The sequence below is a fragment of the Manacus candei genome, unplaced genomic scaffold (assembly GCF_025592945.1).
Source record: "Manacus candei isolate 608988 ecotype Guabito, Panama unplaced genomic scaffold, ASM2559294v1 h1tg000047l, whole genome shotgun sequence".
Taxonomy (NCBI): Eukaryota; Metazoa; Chordata; class Aves; order Passeriformes; family Pipridae; genus Manacus; species Manacus candei.
The window spans coordinates 12231888-12247260 of NW_026138095.1; the positions used below are offsets into that span (position 1 = coordinate 12231888).

Here is a 15373-nt window from a genome sequence, read left to right on the forward strand (position 1 = left end):
AGTCTTCATTTGTTTCTGTAGCACCATTAGTCTTTGTACAGTGTTGCCTTATAAAATCTTTGTGTACCTGTGCCATGGTACAGCTTTTTGTCATCTGTCAACTTCTTATCCCTTCTATAACACTTTAGCCAGTGATCAAAAGAAAGCTTCTCACTCACACAAATAATCCTGAAAGACACAAAATGAAAGAGAGTAGTTATTTTTGCTGGGGCATATGTTGTTCCAGCAATAAGTAAATCAGAGCAGCATTGAACAGGAAGGAACACAATGTTTCCAATGAAATTACGCTATTCCAGGCACTAGGGACAATGACTGATAGGTTAGAATTGCAGAAGGCTTCCATGACACCCAGAAAACAGTGCCGTTACATAGCACACAAAATTCAATGAAGTTAAAAACACAGATAGAGAAACACAATAAAGTGTCACTTGTGAAGAGGTGGACTCTGAGCTGACAATTGCCCATCAGGAGGAAGGTCTGCCTCATGTGCTGCATAACTGTGTGAAAATAACAGCTCATTTTTCAGCAGTGGTAAAAAAAAAGAATATAAAAAGAAACAAGGTCAAGGAAGACCAATTGCACATACCCAGAGATTTAAGATAGGAAGGGAAAGAACTGAATGGGCATTTAAAGCAGAACTCTAAAATCAACACAGTGTGGGGAGGCTTGAGAGGGATCAATGTCCTCACTGGCTCTGACATGAAAAGAAACAGGAGAGTGCAGAGGGCAGAAGGTAGAGGACAGTGGGGTATGGGGGAAAGTGAGGTGTGTTGGGAGTGTGTGTGTGTAAATCAAATGCAGGGGAATTTCTCAGCTGCTTACTCAGGCATGGCATGCAGATCATGGCTATTCCCAGGCCTGAGATCGAGGATCTCCAAAAACTTTAGCTATCTTCTTCAAACTTTCAAAGGAGAGCCTGCCACTGGAGGTCTTGAGGTTTCCTGGGAAGTGCTGAAGGTTGTCAGTGGTCCCTTAGTCAGTGTGTGTAGAAATCCCTGTCATAGCATGGGTTTTCCTTCTAAAGGGAAAAGTGAGCTTCCAGTGAGCTTTGGTCACTCTGCTGGAAACTTCCGCCCAACAGCTCATGTCTGTATGGCTAAGAAAGAATTATCAAAATGAGTATTTAATTATCAGCCTCCAAGATGCAAACTCACCAACACACTAGTAATTTTAGGCCTGGTCTGCTGTCAGTAGTGAGAATGAGAAAGCATCTCTGTCATCGCTATCTGAAAGTGATTTCAGAGATGATCAGCTTTCAGTCACAAAGAGCCTTATAAATCCATTTTACACCTTGTAGTGACACCAGCCTAGCTCTTCCTTCCCATGGTATGTTAGAAAGCTTCCTATGTTTCCCTAGTAGACTTCAGATTTCTTTCACTCTATTATATTCTTTGCACTCATTCTCCATGGCAGATACAAGCCTGACTGTTTTCTGATATAGTTTTTGACATCAGTTTGTCTCTTTTCACACTTACTTCTGAATACCTGACCATTCTCTTTCTGTGCTAAGATGCTTCAGTTCCTTAAAACCTGCATTTATTGTAGACCAATAAATGTGATTTTTTTTTCAATAATAAAAACCTTGAGGGTTTGTATTGACCTGACAATGCACAATCTTAGGGCCTCTCTAAGCCTGAAGTGGTTTTATCTTGTTTTAATAACTGTGTAGTAGTCACACAACTATTAGTCAACCTGTTTCAGGTTAAGCTTGTGAACACCATATATATGGTAAAGGTCTGACAAGCCTTGGGGGTTCACTGCATAATAAAGTACTGCTTTTCGTGTAACTGAGGCAGCAGAAACTGCTCTGCACCTTTTAAACTTTGGTTGGGAGCCTGTGAAAGGAAGCGGACTGTCGTAAGGAAATAGACAACAATAAAAAGCTGAGCAAACCTGGAACAAGTAGGAAGAAATCCTCCATCACCATACTCCTCCTGGCAAATACAGGAAGACGCTGATAACTCACAGCAGGCTGCCTCCTTGCTGCTCCATCACTCTAAAGCAAGACTAAAGAGTCATTTTTAGGACAAAAAGTGACACTGGGAGGGTAAGTATAATACCACAAAAAAGAGGCTGTATTTTGTGTGAGAAAGTGTTTCATGTAAAAAATTTAACTGTTTTTTAATGAGGCTCTTCTGTACCAATGACATGGGTTTTACTATTAAACATCAAATGGGAACTTAGATCCACATATATGTTAAGTACCAAACTGCCCTTAGCAAGGAAATAACTTCTTCCCCATTCCTGCTAGGCAGGATGTGTGGATTTCCATGTAGAATAGATTTTAGAGACACTTTAAAATCACGCTCAACAGACAATGCACACATTACTGTGAAATTTTCAGTGCGTATCAGCCCCAGCTGAGTATTTGGGACCTTCACTATTAGGAGGGAGTGCAGGACAGAATGGTCTGGGCTTCTCTCAAATGCAGTTTACCTTTTTTTGGGAATGTTTTCTAAAATAGCCTTTTATAGAAGGGAAAGAGCAAACTGCACTTCTGCATTTATTGAAAATATGTAAAATGGCTCAGCAGATCCTTCCCCTTATCAGGAACAATCTTGTTTGAACCCTGTAAGTGGACCTAAAATTTGGGGTCGTTTGCATGGAGGTGTGTGAAATGGTACAAACAAGGTTGGAGGCCTAAGGGGATGTTGGGGAGTGGGTAGGAAGGAAAGCACCCACCAGCTTTGTGGAGGTTGAGCTCACAGAGGGGGGAGATTGCAAGGTCTGTTCACCCCCAGAGACCCTGAATAGACCATGGGTGCAATGAGGCAGTGGCCCACTGTCCCACACTGACACGTGTCCCAGGCGATGGTGACACGTGAAGGAAGCACAGAGAGATGTGGTGACACCCCAGTGTGGGTGCCGCGGTCCGAAAAGTGGGGGGGACCGTGGCATTACACAAGCCCAGGACACAAAGGTGGGATGCAGGTAGAATGCTTTATTCACATGTGCACCCGGTCTTTTATCAGCTCGGGAGGGGAAAGGGCCAGAACATAGGGCGGAGCATGAGACAGACAAGCGGGAGGACAAACCAGGATAGGGACACAAGCAAAAGAGGAGGAGCGTGGGAGGAACTGGGGAGAGAAGGGGCGAATGGAGGCTGTCCCCTCGCTGCAGCTTCTCCAGCCAATTGGCAGAGAAACAGAGGAGCAGGGAGGTTAACAGGCCGGGACATGCCCGGAAGATACAAATTCTGGGGGAACATACAATGTGTGTATACATAATAACTATAAAGTCTGCATCATAAAGTCCTTTCAATCACTGTACATCTTTTTCCACTTCTGAGATTTTCCCCATTCTGATTCCTGGTCCTTCACAGGTGGGTGGTGGTGTAGGGCCCAAAGACATCAGCTGGGCCCGGGCTGTGCCTTTTGCCTCAGCCCTGACGGCCTCGGCCCCATCAGCTTTATCCTCAGCCTGGGCCTTGTCACCCGACACGGGAAGACAGACAAGTTCCTTCAGGGATCCTTGGCAGAAAGACGATGGAATTATTGCCGGGGGCAGCCGGGGGAGCCTCTCCCGGCCCCACCCGGCCCCTGTCAGTCCCAGGGAGCTCAGCGGGGCAGCCCCGATCTCCCCCTCGGCTCCAGGCCCCACTGCCAGGGGATGGCAGCCTGGAGCCATCACGGGACCCTCCTCTGGGCAGCTGCTCCTCTGCACAGCAGCCGCTCGGCCTCACTCAGCCGGGGGGCTTTAAACCTGCTGCAACTGCCGGGCCCACGGACTGGGAGCAAATCACAGCACAAGGGTTCAAAGGCAACCATGGCGCTCAGCCGGTTTCATCTGCTCCCCACTGGGACAGAACAAAGTCGGGTGGGATGGGCCGAAGAACATCTGGGAATGTTCCACTCACCGATGCTGGAAGAAAAGACCCTGAGGTGACAGAAGCAGACACTGGTCAGTGTGCAGGTCTGCACTGGGCTCTCTGCCCAGAAAGGGAACCACGCAGCTGCTTGGGAGTGTGTGACTGTCAAAAGGACAACACGCAGCATCAGGGCCCTGCCACCTCCACTGCACACTCTGCAGAGCAGCCTCAGGAGAGCGACTGCAGCACCTCTTTTGGCACCCGTGATCTGGCTGGACCTTCACAGTGCAGGTATGAGGAGAGGCCCAGGACTTTGGAGCACTCTCACTCCTCCTAGGATAAGGGCCAGCTGCTGCAGACAAGCACGTCCTGGGCTCGGATCAGCAGGAGCAACAGAGAAAGCCTTTGCAGCCTAAAATGCAGATGAGCCATTCCCACCTGTAGGGCACCTCAAAACACACAGGTAATCATGATATTCTTCCTTGTGAAACAGATGTCAAAATGGCTGTGAACCTAAGCAAAGCCCACTTGACCTTCACTGTTCACTAGAAAAGAACAGCAGGACTATGGAGAGCAGAAGAAATTTTGCCCATTGTCTCCCTTGCGTACCTCTGTGTCTTGGAAGATCATGAAACTGATCCTCATGGAAGCAATGTTAAGACACTTACAAGACCAGATGATCTGAGGCAGCCAGCATGGCTTTACTAAGGGCAAATTGTGCCTGATCAACCTGGTGTCCTTCTATGATGGAATGACAGCAGCAGTCAACAAGGGAAGCCTGACTGGTGTCAACTACCTAGACTTCGTAAGGCCTTCAACACAGCCCTACACGACATCCTTATTTCCAAATTGGAGAGATGTGGATTTGAAAGGTGGACTATTCAGTAGATAAGGAATGACTGGATGGACATGACCAGAGTGCTGTGACCAATGACTCTATGTCCAAGTGGGGGCTGGTGATGAGTGGTGCCCCTCAGGACTCTGTCTCAGGACTGGTGCTCTTTAACGTCCTTTATCAGTGACAGACAGTGGGATTGAGTGCACTTTCAACAAGTTTGCAGATGGCACAAAGCCAAGTGATGCAGTTGACAAACAGAGGGACAGGGCCATCCAGGGGAACCTGGACAAACTTAAGAAGTAAGCCCATGAGAACGTCATGAGAAAATCAAATGCAAGGTGCTGCACCTGAATCGGGGCAATCCCAGACATGAGTATGGATTGGAAGGTGAACTCGTTGGAAGACCTGGAGGTTCTGGTGGATGAAAAGCTGGAACTGACCCGGCATTGCACCCTCACAGCCCAGAAAGCCAACCATATCCTGGGCAGCATCAAAAGGAACATGACCTGCCTTCTCCTGCCTCTGCTCTCATGAGACCCCACCTGGAGTAATGCGTCTGGGTCTGGGGTTCTGCAAGGACTTGAAGAATGATGTTGCCTGTTTTAAAACACTATCAAGGCCACAGAAGGAACTTACCATAAGATAGGCCACCACAGCAAGAACTTGAGATAAGCACAGAAGAGAGAAATTTGCAACAGGAGGGCGCTAATTATACACATAGCACTCCAAGTTACAGGAACATCTGCAATAACCCTATGGATACCTAGAGATTGGACTGCATAAAGGTGGAACCTCCACAAGAACGACTCTGGGTCCCCCACCACCAAGAAGACCTGGGTGAAGAAGGACCAACAGGAGGCCACTGGATCCGCAGGGTGGTGACAATCTTCTGCTTGATCTTTCCCTCCGTTTCTTTCCTATCTTTCTCACATTTACTGTTAAATAAATTCTGTACTGTGGACTTCAGCATATGGTCTCATTTGAACCTTAATTCATGCAGAGGCATCTCTCATTAATATGATCTTAACAAGTCTGCAGTACAAGACAGATGTGGATGCATTGGATTTGGTCCAGAAGAGACCATGAAGATGCTGCAAGGGCTGGAGAACTCTGCTCTGAAGACAGGCTGGGAGAGCTGAGGTTGTTCTGCCTTGAGAAGAGAAGGCTTCAGGAAATGACCTTCCAGTTGTCTTCCTTCTTTGTGGCCTTCCAGCATTTGAAGGAAGTTTATAAAAGAGTGGAAGAATGATTTTACATAGGTAGATAGTAATAGGAAAAGGGGGGAGTGTTTTCAAACTAAAAGAGAAGAGATTTAGATTAGATAGTCTGATTAGATATTAGATATTAGATATTAGAAATTCTTCCCTGTGAGGGTGGGGAGGCCCTGGCACAGGTTGCCCAGAGAAGCTGTGGCTGCCCCATCCTTGGAAGTATTCAAGGCCAGGTTGGACGGGGCTTGGAGTAACCTGGGACAGTGGAAGGTGTCCCTGCCCATGACGGGGGGGGAGGTAGGATATGAAACCAGACAGGACTTAAAGGTCCCTTCAAAACCAAGCCAGTCATGATTCTATTTTTATGAAACCAGATATTTGCTTCCATGGCATTTTCCATGGACATGAGTTAGATTGGATATTAGGAAAAGGTTCTTCCCCCAGAGGGTGGTTGGGCACTGACCAGGCGCCCCAGGGCAGTGGGCACAGCCCCAAGGCTGACAGAGCTCCAGGAGTATTTGGACAACGCTCTCAGGGACAGAATGGGATTGTTGGGGTGTTATGGGCAGAGGCAGGAGTTGGACTAGATGATCCTTGTGGATCCCTTCCAACTCAGGATATTTTGTGTTTCTGGGAATAGGTGTAAGAGATGGGAAAAATTGATAAGAGCATTACTGTAATATTTTATAGACTTGAGGCTTTCTTTAAATATGTAAAGTAGTTACAATTATGATTATATGAGCAACTATAACCACAGTTTTTACCTTATAATAAGTAGATGTTTATTTGGTTTACTAGCAAAAGACAATTTGAGCAAATGGCATCCCATAAGAAAGATCGTATCTTTGTGGGTTTCTTAAAGAGCATTTAAGGCCACTGTAAGCATCTCGGATAAAGGAAAATGCCTATGAAGAAAAATATTGACAGAAAAATTCTCTTGTTGAAAAAACTTTTCTGAACTTTTTTGTATGCTAACAGTTTTGAAGTTGTAGAGAAAAGTTTGTTTATAGCCAGTGTCATTTGGGGGGAAACTGTATGCCTATGTCAGTCAACATTATTTTTTTAGTAACTAAACTAAAGCATTTGTATTTGGTTTTGCTCCAAAAGTATTTGTTTTCCTTCTGCTTTCCATTTTTAAAGTGACCAGAAAAATTATTCAATCAGCAGACCTTGGACATTCATGTGTAATACTACTGGAATTTTACAAAAACTTGACATGTTTGATCAGATTATTTCCTTGAATAGAAGATGATTACTCTAGAATTAAAATATAGAAGTTTTCTTATTATTTACCAAAAAAGTAACATATGAAACGACATTAATTAACACGCTGAACATTTATGGTGGTGATGGTGCTTAACATCAAGAACTCAACCTGCATATACCAACATTGTACCTTAAATCCTTGTTTAGTTCTTATGAATCTGGAAATGTTCCTTATTTGTATTGGGAAATATCTTTCATTCACTCATATAAATAAAGTATATTTCATTTCTTATATATTTATAGTTTGATGGCATACGCTGAAGATTAGGATCAGCTTGTACAAACACCCTGTATTCAGACTGACTACTAGATGGTAAGTAATGCAAAGTCACTGACCCTGGAAAAAAGCATTGTCCATAATTACCACAGTGGAACATGTCACAGCTGGTGAACTCCCATGGAGCTGCCCTAGAGCTCCATGGAGCTGTCTCAGAGCTACAATAATGTGGCCATCAGTGATGTGCCCCCTAAGTAAATAAGCACAATTTCATTGACAGAATGATATTAACTGAAAGTATTCCTGTGGAGCAGAGAGAAACTTCTACTCCATGAATTCTGACAAACCGCATTTATCAATTCAGTTCTTTATGACCTACGAGTCTATTCAAACCTCAGGAGAAACTCCTAACTGAAGAAGATCCTACCTTTCTCATGGAAGAAGGAAAAGAAGAAATCTGTAGAAGTGTCTAGTTCTACTTACCTGGGTATCCCTCTGGAAGACAAGACCATATTGCTGGGCGTATATGATTCAACATATATAGAAAGACCTCAGATGGAAGCACTAACAGGCAAAGTCTAAGGTTTGCAAATGTGCAGGGCAGGGCACACAGCTCATTGTGTGCCAGCTCTGCCCAGAGGCCTCTAGAGGTCAGTCTGATTCAGGGGGATACAGGAGAGCTGGAGAAATCCCTGAGGGAGCATCAGGGAGCTGGAAACATAGATGCATGCCTGAGGAAGCAGTGATGAGTGAAACAGTCTTTCCATCTTAAGATGCATAGGAAATATTTTCACAAAGTCCAGGCAAAACATAGTTTAGTTGTACTTTCCACTTATGGTGTCTGAGAGCCCCACCTCAGTTATGCTCAGACACCTCTCCAGTGTGACAGATGAGGGTCAGCTAAGGAACCTGCCAGCTGACTTCTTTTCCTGATTCATTTGCATCCTAATACTAATGTCAAGTTAGCAACTGTAATTTCCCTTCCATGCACCTCTGTCCTTCTCTGACTCTTCTTGCCACCTGTTGTCCCTCTGCTTTCTGCACTTTACTCAGATACTTCTAAGCCTTTCTACTTCACTGAGCTGTTCTGAAACTGGAGTCACTCAGCTGCTCAGATGTGTGAAGGAAATGGCATCCTGCATGCTACCAAAGAGTTACCTATGATTTGCTGTGCAAGTAGGAGGCGTGTGCATTGCTCACCTTGGCTGCATCTGCAGTACTGCCTGTTTTCAGTCACATTAACCCACCTTTCTACTCTCACTTGTTCGTTTCAGAACCTCTCCAAGGGACTAAGTGGCTTTAGTCTATGCATGAAAAAGTGTTATTGCTGGAAATAGAAGACATCATGTGTATGAAAGTCCATTTTCCAAATTCACTGTGTGAAGACAAGGAATTTTTACTTCCCATTTTATGTAGTGAGGCTAAATTATAAATACACAAGAAATTGCAGATATTGGTTCTTGAAGGCAAGTGCAAGATTAGGAAAGAGGATGGGCATCTCTGCTCTTCCTCGCATGAACTGTAGCACAAGCCGGTCTTCATCAATAATATTCTTGGGAGATTTATATTTAGTCCCAATCACTGCCTTTTACATAAGTGTATAAATTATTGGTCCCAACTGCCTTTCTTCTTAGAGAATGACTCTACAACTTCCATTACTAATGGTAATTACTGGATTATCTCAAAAAATTAATTCAAAATTACATCTCTTTCCTCCCCAGCACACCAAGTCTTCAGCAGGAATATTCAAATAGATTCTTAGAAGACAATTAAGAAAGTAGCACAGCATGTTAAGCTCTATATTTAACAAATGAGTTTAGTAAAAAAGTTATCCTTACCATCTCCAGGTGGCGTTCACAGCGATATGTTAGTTGAAGTATAGCAATGACAAGATTTACTCTGAAGGATTAGTGTTCTGGCACTTCTGCCAACATTCCTGGAAGATCTCCTTTTACCCGGGGAGCGGCAGAATGAGGTTTCCAGGCCATATAGATCTTTCCAAGCCTTCTCTTTCAGTTCTGATAGCAGAGCTGACAGCAGTATTTGCTAGTTGCAGATCAAAGATCATGGGGGGTTGTGGTTGTTGTTGTTTTGGGGTTTTTTAATGTGATTTCTCAATAGATTTAAATGCTGCATGGTGAAGTGTTCTGCTCTGCCTGGAGTGATAAATGAGTCTATGTTATTATATGGGATATTGGTTGGCAGTCTGATCAAAATCTTAGCATCTCGTTTTTCTTATATACCATAATTAACAAGGGAGCACGAAAGAAGCAGACATAATCTCTAGTTCCAACATTCGTTACAGAGCTCCTCTCAAAATCACCTCAACTTAAATGTCTATTGGCTGTTTCCCATGAGAATAACATGAACCTATGATCAGTTAACCTGTCAGGAAACAACTGTCTTCTGACTCCTTGCAAAGCATTGTTTCTCTTCCTATTTAATTCCTCCTCAAATTACTAATTTATGGTGATTTCTTCTGAAATGTCAGTACACAGATCTAGCAATGTTGATAGCCTGTACCACCTCCCTTGCCACAAGGTTTTCTCCACCCTTGCCACAATCAGGTGTTAACCCACACGTCCAGAAAAGCCGATGACCGAACTAGGAGGATTTTTAATATCATAGGCAATTTTATTGTCTATTTCAAGCTCTCCCTCTCTCAAATCCTCGAATATTCCATTGAAGTTAATGCATTAACATCTTTATAATATTTTTGTATTTTTATCATATAGTGCTTTTTTGAAACTTACAGGTCTTGGGCACATGTTGCTGTTGTGAATTTTAAATCATTAAATAACATTTGAACATATGTAATGACTTGATCCACATAAGTACTTAGGACTGCCTTCCCATAGCCTACCAGCGAGATCTGTGGATGTCTCTGACCTTGCACCTTTTTGATCATGTGACTAATCTAAAACTTTCTATAGCAGAGACTCACTGGTGAATGAACAAAGGGGTCAACATCATCTCCATTGTCTGTCTTCTTAGCTACAGGGCAGCTTACTGAATTGACTCTCTGGGAAGAATAATATATTCCCCATCAGTAACTGAATATTCTCTTCCAAAAGGAGTGGTCCAGTTTTAGTACTGCTAGAGCCACAGTTAATGGGATTTTAAACTTTTTTTTTTTTCCACACACCAGGTTTTTGAGAGAATATCCTCCTTTCAGACCTGCCCTTCTCTCTATGCAAAGAGAGCTATGCTCTATGCTCCTGAGCCCTTTACTAACAAAGCATCCTGACATTTACCTGGCTTTCTTGTGGAATTTAGGTCATTCTGCAGAAGGATAGATTGGATGTTTTAAGAGCCCCTCTTTACCAGCAGGCCAGCTATGTTTTATGACAATCAAAGACATAGATCTATAGTCCATGAGCTTGCTTCAAAAACCAGTACAGAGCCATTCTTCCTGTTCTTTGAAGAAATCTCTGGGCATAATGGCCTGTAGTACTTACTTCAGAGGTTCAGATCTCCTTTGATAATCTGTAAGCAACCTCCCCCTATCTTCATTTAATTCTGATTCGTCTTGTACTTTTCTGACTTTATCTTGGTCTTTTTCAAATATAGTGTTTAGTATTCTGGATTTATTCCAAAAATTTTGTTTGCAGTGTGAGCTGGGCTGAAAGCTTTTGGCTACATGGACTACCAGTGACTGGTTTATATGACCTGGGTTTACCTGATTAGTACTTAACAATTCCAATCTTTCCATGCTCCGTGCTGTGTTAACATTGATCTGATCCGTATTGACTCTTTCAGAATTTTTCATCATGATGCCTTTTTTCTCTATGTACTACAGGTGCAGTTTGCTGGGCATTCTTAGGGTTCAGGTCTCCTTCACAGTACCTTGCATCTTAGCAGGAAAATACCCCAGCTCTGCTGACTGCAAACCCGGGTCTGCTGACCATATTCTCTTGTCTGCTGCTCTCCTGGTCCACAGATCTTGAAAATTGAATACTATTCTACATAAAGCTGACTATATCCTAATGATTAGAGCATTGCCACTGTGTTTTATATGATGGTCGGTTGTGCTAATGAGTGCCCTCAGAAAAGCTAGTTCCCTGTTTCGGCATGTGCTGTGACCACCAGGCATTCCTGCACCATACATTTGATCACAAGTCCTGGAACTGCAGAGATTTTTAGCTAACATTCTGTCTAACCTAGATCCCAGGTTAGATTTAGGCAGCAGAAAGGCTCGTCACCCCAGGCTGAGATTGCTGCTGAATGAACAAACCACCTAACACTGACCATCTAAGAACAGTTACAGCTTGTACTTATTTAGGCAATAAAAAGTTTAACTAGAGCTATGGAGAAGGCAATCAGGGTTGCATTTAATAGAATTTAGGCAGTTGGTATTTTCCTCTGTTTGCAATGTTGAGGTTTACGGTAGAAGAGAGCGAGACTTCCTGCTGGTTCCGTGTTCCTATGCCACTCTTCTTCTAGTCTTGTTTTATTATTATAAATCTAACCTTTTAGCTGACCTTAGCTGGACTGGCAGACGTGCAATAACAACTACTGAAGATCTTTTGGCAGTGTCTCAGGTACCTAGTGAATGACAAGCATGTTTGAAAGGCTACACACTCTGACTGGCTTGTAAGACACAAATCTTAGCATTTCTCGTCTATTTTAAACCCACTCATTAACCAGTCAGTGTTGACAGGTAGGAAGTTTGTTGGAAAGTAAATCAGTCAAAGAAGAAGAACCATCCAAAATAGCTAGGACTCAGAAAGGCAAGTTGTCCTACTTCTAAGTCTAATGTCTTCTTGTTGAATAAAATCAGAGTTACTAAGCCAAATTCAGACATGTTTAGAAACTATTCCCTGAGGTATCAGTGCAGATGGAGATGACATCTAAAGAGCATTTGGCTTATAAAAGATACATATGTAGTCAAGAAGAGCTCTTTTCTATTCAACAGTAATTTTGTGTTACAAAAACAATTCAAGAAAAAAACCTTTATTAAATTCTCAAGCACTTTTGTCTTCAAGACATTCTCAAACATTCTATCTTGGTCATTTGTTTTCAATTCACCATTGCTCAAATAGGGTGAACTAAAGCAGGTTGCTCAAGACTTGGCCATGTCTTTGAACATGTCCAAGGATGGAGATTAAACCACCTGGACACCCAACTCCAATGTTCAACCACCCTCACAGCAAAAAGTCTTTTCTAATGTGTGAAGGAACTTCCTGTGTTTCAGTTGTTGCCCACTACTTCTTACATTCTCACTAGACACAACTGAGAAAATTCTGGCACTTTGTGGGTTATAACTGAGGAGACAAAAACCAGTTTTTCGAAGGCCCTGGCCCAGTCCTGTGATTCACCAACAGTTCCCCAGAATTACCATAAAGAGGTGACATTTTAGCCCAGTGCTCCCCAGTGTACCCACAGTGTATGATACCAAAAGTGAGAAAGCACAAGGCAATGATCAGTGTTACAGAACCCCAGAATTTCAGCTGGAAGGAATTTTTAGAGGTCATCTAGTCCACCCCCCCTGCAAGAAGCAGGGACATCTTCAACAGATCGGGTTGCTCAGTCCTGTCCAACCCAACTCCAGGAATGGGGCACACACCACATCTCTTTCCAGTGTTTCACCATCCTCATCATAATAAATTTCTTCCTTGTATCTAAACTGAATCTACTCTCTTGAATTTAAGTTCATTACCCCTCATGCTGTCACTACAGGCCTTGTGGTGGGATTTGTTTTGGCTTCAACCATCAATATAGATTGAGGCAGTATTTCCTAACAAATGTGCTGATGGAGAAGTACTTTTTTTGCTGTTGGGATAAGCAGTTCTAGGGTGGACTCTGCACAGCATTTGGGAAGCAAGAAATTCCAGTTTAGCAGCAGGGTTGACTGCTCAGGATCTGTTTGCATACACACACAAGTGAGCCAAAGTCTCTTGTCGGAACAGCCCTTGCTTATCCTTCCTCAGAGGCAAGTCACCTTTATGGCAAGTTATTATCCCTGATGCCTTTAACCTTGACAGTCTGTGTGCTCCCAAGGCAGCCATGGACAGGGACGTGCCCTTCCAGTCAAATGTCCTGCATGTCGTTGGTTGTCTCTGACTGGTATAAATATTGTGTAATACTTTTTTATCTCTCTGCTGTTTCCTCTGAAGAATTATGTAGCTCTTTGATATTCTTTCATTCTGCTGAGTTACTGTTGTGTGGGCAAGGGTATGGCACAAAATTGTGTTCTGTGCCAGACATCAGGTGTGGAATGGAGCTAGCATGAGAGCAGCACAGAGATACCAGCCTGCAGATATTTGCTATTCTGCTCTCCATATAAGATGTGTGAAGAAAAGACTTGGAGTGGGAAGAAAATTGTCTCTTTGTTCCATATTGGAGGGAGACCTCTCTCACTCCCACTGGGCACTACTGGGTAAATAACAGTCTGTACATGTTTCTGTTGGCTGGAATGGAGTTATCTTTGACTTTCTGTGTAGATAGTCTTGTCTGACATCACAGATCTGTCTGTAATTATTGGTGTTTGATTATAACTACGTAATTCATGGTAAAAGTAGACATGCAGTGTTCTCCACAATTTTCTGGATCTCATGAATTTGAAGAGTTCAGTATCTCCTGAGGGTAGAAAGTACTAGCTTCCCTGATCAGAAAAACAGCATCTTTGTGGGCAAATACTGGGAACTCAGCAAAACCAGCTGTTCAGATAACCATAATATTCCTGCTACAGACAATGAGAAAGGGTTGTTGTTCCTCCCCTGATGGGGAGGAACTCCCTTCCACAGGGATGAGTAACCAAAACTACAGTTGCACTTACAAGATGCTCTAATGGGCAGATAGCAAAGCACATCTGAGAATGATGATAAGTGATATCTTGCATTGTGGAATTCAGTAACATTTCCCACACAGTTTTGCCAAGCTAAGGCTTGCAAGGCCTTTGGTAACAGAGACTGAAGGGACAAAGAAACTGCTGCACCCATTTGTCAGTGCCCTGCCTACCATGTGATGCTGCTGCTTCCCTGCATAACATTGATGCCATGTAGGAGGCCTCCCTCCAGCTGTATTCAAGAAAGATCAGGGTGTGTGTGGAAAGCGTATGTACAACCTCAATCCTGCTGCTGAGGGAGGAAACCCACATCTCGGAGCAAAACAAGTGCTGGAGGAATTGTCTCCCAGGCCCTTTTTTATCAGATAAGCTGAGAGAAGTTTTCAGTTTCCTGTACCAAGGAAGTTTTTTTTCTTACCAAAGAGAACTGGTGATGTGACAGAACAGGGCAGATGAGGGTGATCATGATGATCATGTTCAGAAAAGCTTGTGGAAAAAGCAGCCACTCTGTCCATCGTGTAGAGATTTCTTCTCAGGAAGACTTCAGGCTCTACACAGCTGTAGAGACCAATCCCAAAGAAAATGTTAGTGCACACACTGAGTGGTGTGTGGGCACATGAAGGTGTGAGTAAATGTGTGTGCATGTGTGCAGGAAGAACGATTTCTTAAAATTAACTTAGAATGTCTGAAGCAAATGTATAAATCCCTCGGTTCTTATATTTGGCTCATATCATATTCCCTGTGCAGCTGGTACAGAGAAATGTTTCACTCACTCCTCAGAGAGCTCAAAGCTCTCCTTCGTAAGATGTCAGCGAAATACTAGCCCCTTTCTGCTGACACCCTACTCCTAGGAGCAGTAACACCAGCATCCGTAAAAATAACTGTGTGGGCTGGGATTCTTAAAGCAGTGTTTGCTTTGGATTCTTGAGCCCAGTATAGAACAGGCATTTTCATAACAAGTAAGATCCTGTGAGGTCCCTTTTTCAGGTTTGTCCACTTTAAGAAGTCATTACTCACTTCACATGTGACAGGAAAGAAACACCTTTATCTTGTGTTCCTCTATGATCCCAACTCAAAATGACTGATTTCATGCTATTCCACTGGACGTCCTTCCCACCTTCTGCCTACAGCAAACTCGTGACATGAACCTCTGAGAACCTATTTTCTTTGAAAATGACTGTTGTCATTATCATACTGACCAATGGCTCTGGGTCCCGCTTTGGATCAACCAAGAAGAGGCTGTGCC

At 43.3% G+C, this 15373-nt stretch overlaps 2 long non-coding RNA genes across 3 annotated transcripts in view; both read right to left on the reverse strand.

Annotated features, from left to right (window-relative positions):
* LOC127475866 (uncharacterized) overlaps positions 1 to 15373 on the reverse strand; it is a 135393-nt gene that overhangs the window by 33315 nt on the left and 86705 nt on the right. The gene's annotated exons all lie outside the window — the stretch shown is intronic.
* On the reverse strand, positions 9 to 1986 carry LOC127475875 (uncharacterized). Its single transcript, XR_007906374.1, has 2 exons — positions 1894 to 1986; positions 9 to 168 (listed from the first exon to the last, which is right to left on the reverse strand). It is a non-coding gene; the product is annotated as an uncharacterized LOC127475875 (long non-coding RNA).